This window comes from Notolepis coatsorum (assembly GCF_963971535.1).
Source record: "Notolepis coatsorum genome assembly, chromosome: 13".
Lineage (NCBI taxonomy): Eukaryota > Metazoa > Chordata > Actinopteri > Aulopiformes > Paralepididae > Notolepis > Notolepis coatsorum.
Genome location: NC_140177.1, coordinates 50,427,349 through 50,436,203, shown reverse-complemented (window position 1 = coordinate 50,436,203; position 8,855 = coordinate 50,427,349).

Below are 8,855 nucleotides of genomic sequence, written 5' to 3'. Positions count from 1 at the left end.
CCCCCTCCACCTCCTCCTCCTCCACCTCCTCCTCCTCCTCCTCCTCGCCCTCCTCCTCTCCCTCCTCCTCCTCCTCCACCTCATCCTCCTCCTCCTCCTCCCCCTCATCTCTTTGTGAAGTCAGGATTTCTCTTTAAGACACATCCTCCCCCTCCTCCTCTTCCTCCTCCTCCTCCCCTCCTCCTCCTCCTCCTCCTCCTCCTCCTCCTCCTCCTCCTCCTCCTCCACCTCCTCCTCCTCCTCCACCCCCTCCTCCTCCCCCTCCACCTCCTCCTCCTCCACCTCCTCCTCCTCCTCCTCCTCCTCCTCCTCCTCCTCCTCCCCCCTCCACCTCCTCCTCCTCCACCTCCTCCTCCTCCTCCTCCTCCTCGCCCTCCTCCTCTCCCTCCTCCTCCTCCTCCACCTCCTCCTCCTCCTCCTCCCCCTCATCTCTTTGTGAAGTCAGGATTTCTGTTTAAGACAGGGCACCCATTCATCTGGCCTGATAAGGTTTGTCAAGGTCGCCTGCTAGAACCCCTTTTGGAGCCTCCCAGAGTTCTAAGAATGCATCGAAGAAGGCGTATCTATTCCACTGTGTTATAACACATTACACTTTTGCGTTTGGTCACTTTTACTCTGACAGACCTGTGATATGCACTCTGACAGAATAGAAGTCTGTCCGTACGGGCGTACTGTATATATATATTTTCTTCTCCAATAAACCTGTGTTCATTTAACGTGAGTATTCCGGCTGTCTCTTTTAGCTCCTGTTTCATTATTTCAGAATACCTGATACGCAGTGTGACACTGTTTTAGGCTGCTTGATGCTTGTGGAGAACCTGTCGTTGGAGACATCAAAATCCACAACATGTGTTTCAGCAAATTATCAATGTCGAGCATAATGTATAACCTGTCTCCTAAGATTAATGAGGTGATACACTGAGTTCAGGTCCCCAACAGCAAAAAGGTATGGTACTGCTTTGGGGGAAAACTATTAACCATTATTTCCACCGGGTGTGAGGGGGTGCGTAGCGTGCTAGGGGAAGCACAGATGTGTCGGGAATTAAGGAGTATTTTCCTACAGAGCAGGAGAGGACTATTACATGAGTCCTAGGTTGGTAAATCCTAAGGCTCTATCCACCGCATTCATATACTCTAGACCTAGTATCGCAGCACTACAGCTAGGGGCCCCGCTGGACTTAGCTCTGCTGGGTTCCTACTATCCGGTGTTAGTCGAATCTCACCCTCATCAAGTAGGGATAATCCCTTCTACACTTACCAAAAGCTTGAGCAGTGAACTCCAAGCCCACGTGACTGAACTCAAACTGCAAAGAAACAGACTAAGAAATGACATAAACTCCATGATCAAAACTGCAAAAAAGAATTTCATCAATGACAAAACTGAGGGAAACTAAAATAAACCCTGTGAACTTTGGAAATTACTCAATAATCAACTAGGCTGCAGTAAAAAACTTAAAACCAGATTTTCAAACATAAACATAAAGACGGACAACACGCTCATCACAGACAAGCTGGATGTGGCCAATTACTTAAACATTTTCTTCACAAACATTGCCACAACACTGGTAAATAAACAACCCTCCCACTCAGGGCATTTTGGGGTAGAACACATCATAGCCTTCTACAAAAACCTAGGGGTCCGCAAAGACGACTTCAAACTCAAAATTGTAACAACAGATGAGGTGCTCAAATAACTGAGCGCCCTTCAACCTAACAAGGCCACTGGCCATGACAATAATTATCCCCTCCAAATTCCTCAAAGACTCATCACCCCAGTCATCACACACAATAAACCTCTCCATAAAACAGGGACACGTACCCAAAGACTTCAAAATTGCGAGAGTAACCCCCCTGCAAAAAAAGGGCAGCAAATTAGACCCAGGCAACTACCGCCCTGTTTCTATTCTAGTCTCGTAGTCCTGGCTTTCAGACTCCTGTATCGCCTGCCTGATGGCAGGAGGTTGAAGAGTCTGTGCTGGGGGTGTGTACTGTCCTTAATTATGTTGTGTGCTCTCCTGGTGGCCCTGGTAGAGTAAATGTCCTGTAGTGAGGGGAAGGCTGCTCCAGAGATGTACTGAGCAGTTTTAATCACTCGCTGGAGTGCCTTCCTCTCCTTAGCAGTGCAGTTTCCAAACCAGACCATGATTGAGCTTTTGGGGGCCACATTTTCTCGGCCTTCTTAGGAAGTACAGTCATTGCTTGGATTTTTTTATTATCTGTTGGGTGTTGTGAGCCCAGGTGAGGTCGTCGCTGATATGGGTACAGAGGAATTTAAAGGTTTTCACCACGTCCACCTCTGTCTCACCTATGTACAGAGGTGTGTACTGTACATTCCTCCTCTGTGGGTCAATAATTATCTCCTTGGTCTTGTCTGCGTTTAAGGAGAGATTATTGTCCTGACACCAGGCCACCAGTTCCGCCACCTCCCTTCTGTACGCCTCCTCAGCTCCCCCAGTGATCAGTCCGATGACTGTAGTATCATCTGCAAATTTGATGATACTGGTGTTGTTCTGGGAGGCCACACAGTCATGTGTGAAGAGGCCAGAGGGTGTACAGTAGGTGGCTCAGCACGCAGCCCTGGGGGGTCCCTGTGCTCAGAACCTTTGTGCCTGATGTCCGGTTGCCGACTCTGACTGACTGGGACCTGTTTGTAAGAAATAAATCTTATCTACGTCATGTTGATTATGTATTTAATGTAAGTCTGACCAGACCTCTTTGTCACTTTCTGGTCAGACGCTCGTGTGTCTCTGATGATAAACTGATCATTTTCTTTCTATGGCCATGGAAATAGATAAATAAACTATGTTCTATTTTTATACAATTGACTCATTCTGAATTTCTACAGCTTCACTGTTTGGCCCATTTGAAATATTCCACAACAGAATGGCAACGAGGTTATGGGATACTGAGGCTTGACCACCAGTGGGTGAAAGATGTTGGTGATTGCGTTAGAGCATTCCAGGGGAGCATAAATATTTCCCTGTGTCAAAATCCTCAGAGAAAATTGAACTTTAAGGAGATGAGAGAACCACTACAAAGAATATCTGGTTGTCACCTCCGGTATATTTCCCCCTGTGGACGTGTGCAAGGTCATAGACCCAGCCTGATCATCCGGGGAGCTGTTGAAATTCTGATTCTGTCTAAACATTTTGTTTTAAATAAAAATTAGAGGTCTTAACTAGGACATAGTACCTGTCAGAGCTATTGTTCTTTTCAATTCATATACTGTGTGCTTGGCAGACTAGCTCCGGGGTTCTTACGAACGTCCTAAAGACAAAGTAGGAATTTAGGACTTTCGAACTGCAGTATTTTCAAAAGAAAATTAGGGTAAAAGGGTGACTTATCTTCCTCAGATGTGTGTGGTCTATCAACCTTCTGATATTGTACTGGAACAGGTGTCTGATGGTGTAGGTCAAAATAAGGATTGTCTGAGTTGTCCTTAATGCAAAAAGAACTCCTGTTGCTTTATTTGTCATCCTAGGATAAACAAGTTAAACATTACAGGAAGATTCTATTGCTCAAAATCATCTCTAGTCTAATGTCACGGAGATCGAAGGGGGATCCGTCTCTTCTTGTCCATACAATAATAGTTCAAAGAAAGTCTCATTTCAGTAGTCCATTCGTCGTAGCAGGAAGTCAGCTGCTGTCGTCTGCTCGTGCTGGGTTGGTGTGTGATCAGCGTGTCCCAGCGTCTCCCCTGCCAGTTCGGTCTGTCAGCTTCTCGCAGGGTGATGTGTCCTGGTCTTCTCCTGCTGCTCTCTTTTAAGTCTTTCCCCTTCAGCGCCCACCCCCTACTCCTCGTCTTCATCAAACAGGAGTGGGGGCCCAAAAGCCTTCATCATGTAACGGGGGAATTTCACACTGTCTGTGAAGACACCTTAAAATGACCTTATCTAGCTGCCCACCTGCTTTACTGAGGGCAGCTGTTCCTCCTTGCGTCTCAGAGCTTAACCTTTAACCTCAGAGCTTAACCTCTTTAGACTTTCAAAAACCCTGTTTTCAGTAAAGAAAGTAATTAAAATAATAATTTTCCATGGTTAAAAAACAAACAAAATAACACAAATTCTATAAATGACAGTAGCCTACGGTATGTAGTTGTACTAACATAGCTAATGGATGCTTGTATTACAATGTTTAGTATTATGATACAGTACTGTTAGATTTCAACCATAATCAGTCAGTATCACCTCTTCATCTGTGTTCGTGTAGTTTCTGCGTTGTGTTTATCTCTCTACCTTCTCATACTGGCTGTACATCGTGGTCATCCCCCTTATATGCAATCCGTAATCATAAGAATTCGACACTGGCAACGTGATACCTTTCTTGGGAAAACTTTGTTTATTCCATAAACAAAGCCTTGTAATCAGATGTAACCCCGTTCTGTATTGTCATTGTTTAGTCTTAATTCTCTTCTCCATCGTCTCTTCCAATGGTTCGGGCCTCGTTGTTAGCCAAACCACCATTTCCTGTTAGCTGAAGCTAGTGATGATGTGTCACTCCCCTCCCCCACCCAGCGAGGGTGGAGAGGGATGGAAGTATCTGATCAATGCGTCCGCTCTTCTGTGTGGTTCGTATCTCAGTCTAACCTACACTGCCAGAAACTCACAGCTATAAACTATAGGCCTTAGCAACGGCTAAACCCGCCCCCTCGTCTCGTTACTATGTGACACGCTGTCTTCTTTAACCCAAATCACTATAGCAACGGTGATGTCAAACTCTCCCCATAGCTCTCTCTCTGACCAACAACCCTGCCTGCTCTCAGTGCTTATCTCGTTTGTTTATGGTACAAGCTGCCGAACGACCTCGGAGCACTGGGCTCTGCTTGCTACCGTGGAGACACAGAACTGACTGCCCTACTTTTACATTTACATCCACATTTACATTTAGTCATTTAGCTGACGCTTTTATCCAAAGCGACTTACAAGTTCTGTACGACAAGACAGCAAGAAGGGTACAACTCTATCAGCTGAGTAACAATGTTCATCAAGTGTTGCGTGTTACAGTTTATACAACGGCATGCAAATTTCTCGATTCTGATTGGCCATTTACACGTCTTTATTGGCAACAATCCACGGTCCTGGGCTCAGGACCCGCCCACAACCGAATCACATATCACTCCCCGGCTCACTCCGGGAGAAAACAAGATCGCGGACAACAAATGGATATGTTGATAGCACCATAACGACTAAATATGAAGCGATTCTGTCAAGGGGAATGTGTTAGTCCTTTAAACAATGTTGGATGATGTAATTGATGGGTCTTGAGTCAATCTAGAACAAAAGAAAAATCGCGGATTGATTGATTGATTAATTGATTGATTTAAATTTCTACTTCCTTCCCACTGACTGCAGCGTTCACTCTCACACTGTCCGACGCTGGCGTACCCACAAACACACACACACACATACACACACACACACACACACACACACACACACACACATACACACACACACACACACACACACACACACACACACACACACACACACACACACACACACACACACACACACACACACACACACACACACACTCCTGTCTGCAACAGCGGGGGAGTCAGACTGAGAGAGAAGCAGCGCTGTTTTAAGTGAGAGAATGAATGAATGAATGAATGAAAACTTTATTTAACAGATTGCAGAATGGGTACAATACAGTACGGCTCAATACATACAATTGTTAAGGGGATGCAGACCTGAGAAAGACGTTTGTCTTGTTTCCATCAGGGTCCCCCATTTTCAATTCATATAGCATGGTCTATTGAATTGATTGATTGGTTGATTGCTAATTTTATTACTGTACCCCTGGTTTCCAACTGGTTAAGTTTAGGCTAAAAGAAATTAAAAAAAATAGGGCGAAGAAAACGTTTTTTTCCTATAGGGCAAAGAAAACGTTTTAATTTGTTTTACCTACTTTATATAGAAGCATCTAAGAATGAAGTTCTATGGAAAGTAGGTCTGCATTCCCTTAACAATTGTGTGTATTGAGCCGTACTGTATTGTACCCATTCTGCATCTGGTAATAAAATTTTCAATCAATCATTCCAATAATACACAGTTGGATGTGTTAGTTGGTTGGATGCACTTCAAGCTGCTTCCACATGAGGCAACTTCTCTCAATCATTCCAATAATACACAGTTGGATGTGTTAGTTTGGTTGGATGCACTTCAAGCTGCTTCCACATGGAGGCAACTTGTCTTTTTTGTAGTTGTGGGAACTACTTTTTCTGGCGGATGGTTTTTTCAATAAATATTCGATTAATGTGTGTTTATTGTATAGAAATAAGGTTGGATGAATCTGGCAGTTGTATTTAAGCATTACATCACGCGCAGGAGTGGTTTGTGACCAATAAACCATGCCTAGGGGTGGTCGTTAGGCCCGAGGCGCAGCCGAGGGTCGTTAGACCCCCCTAGGCATGGTTTATTGGTCACAAATCACGACTACAAGTGGTGTAAAGCTTTTATACAACTGCCAGATTCATCCAACCTTATTTCTATACAATAAACACACATTAATCGAAGATTTATTGAAAAAAACCATCCGCCAGAAAAAGTAGTTCCCACAACTACAAAAAAGACAAGTTGCCTCCATGTGGAAGCAGCTTGAAGTGCATCCAACCAAACTAACACATCCAACTGTGTATTATTGGAATGATTGAGAGAAGTTGCCTCATGTGGAAGCAGCTTGAAGTGCATCCAACCAACTAACACATCCAACTGTGTATTATTGGAATGATTGATTGAAAATTTTATTACCAGATGCAGAATGGGTACAATACAGTACGGCTCAATACACACAATTGTTAAGGGAATGCAGACCTACTTTCCATAGAACTTCATTCTTAGATGCTTCTATATAAAGTAGGTAAAACAAATTAAAACGTTTTCTTTGCCCTATAGGAAAAAAACGTTTTCTTCGCCCTATTTTTTTATTTATTTCTTTTAGCCTAAACTTAACCAGTTGGAAACCAGGGGTACAGTAATAAAATTAGCAATCAACCAATCAATCAATTCAATAGACCATGCTCACTTAAAACAGCGCTGCTTCTCTCTCAGTCTGACTCCCCCGCTGTTGCAGACAGGAGTGTGTGTGTGTGTGTGTGTGTGTGTGTGTGTGTGCGTGTGTGTGTGTGTGTGTGTGTGTGTCACAGTGTGTGTGTGTGTGTGCGTGCGTGTGTGTGTGTGTATGTGTGTGTGTGTGTGTGTGTGTGTGTGTGTGTGTATGTGTGTGTGTGTGTTTGTGGGTACGCCAGCGTCGGACAGTGTGAGAGAGAACGCTGCAGTCAGTAGAAAGTAGGAAGGAAGAAATTTAAATCAATCAATTAATCAATCAATCAATCCGCGATTTTTCTTTTGTTCTAGATTGACTCAAGACCCATCAATTACATCATCCAACATTGTTTAAAGGACTAACACATTCCCCTTGACAGAATCGCTTCATATTTAGTCGTTATGGTGCTTTCAACATAACCATTTGTTGTCCGCGATCTTGTTTTCTCCCGGAGTGAGCCGGGGAGTGATATGTGATTCGGTTGTGGGCGGGTCCTGAGCCCAGGACCGTGGATTGTTGCCAATAAAGACGTGTAAATGGCCAATCAGAATCGAGAAATTTGCATGCCGTTGTATAAAAAAGCTTTACACCACTTGTAGTCGTGATTTGTGACCAATAAACCATGCCTAGGGGGGTCTAACGACCACCCCTAGGCATGGTTTATTGGTCACAAACCACTCCTGCGCGTGATGTAATGCTTAAGTAGGTTAGTTTATTAGGACAAGTGCATGACATAAGGTTAGTCTTTTTTTTTTTTTTTTTTTTTTTTTTTTTACTTTTACTTTACTTTTAAGATCTATAGATCAGTCTGAGTAGATGCTGTCACCCACCGATATATATACATTATATACACATTGAAAAACATAGACATCCTTCAGTATCAGTATGTATGTTTATTGTTGACATATATACATGTTAAATCATGAATAGGCTATACATTTATATTGCAAGACTTCTGTACGCTATCATAGTTTAGTGGGTTGTCACTGATGTGCTGGTCAGTTTCTGCAAGTTCTGCCTTGCTAAACAGGGGGAAAACACAGGCCAATGAGCCTACTGTACAGCATTCAAAACATGTGTTGCAATGACGGCCAACCCAGTGAGAATCATTTCCCACGCAATGTTTGGACATGTTTCAACATTTACACAATTTCACTTGTGCAGGATTTATTTAATGATGGGTGCCATTGAATAAACGTCTGTATTTTATTTTACTTCTGGTAATACATTTTGGTTTTAGAGATGCATGGATCTCTGCATTCACATGTTCTTCATACATTCTTCCTATTTGTGAACATACACCACCAACACCACTCTTTCCGAAAGCTAGGAATCAGAGAGAGAACCCTCCAATCTGTGATGTAGAATCTGGGGCTGCTCCATAGATAATGTATGGGGCTTTGACTTTATATTTGAAATTTATTTGAAGGATAAATAAGGGGGGTCCTTAATAATAATAATACATGTTTTCTCCCCCTTCACAGTGTTCACAGAATGTCTGAAAAGTATAACATATCGCATAACAGTGCAGCTGGGTGGCGTAGCGGAGATTGCGCTTGTCCGGTATCGAATCCCAGTCTCAGCATTGCCTTCGGCTTGGGCCGGCCGGCGTACTGGCTCATTTGGCAGAGTCAGCGGGTGGAAGTCGATAGGTGGGGATTGGACGTTGTGGGCAGCAACCCCTACAGGTCGGTTGGGAGACGCCTGCACAGCAGAGACAGGAAGTGGCGAGGGTAGTGTGAGCCTCCCATGCGTTACACCTCGCCAATGAGAGTCCGCGCTGGCAGGCGAAAAGATGTGACAGG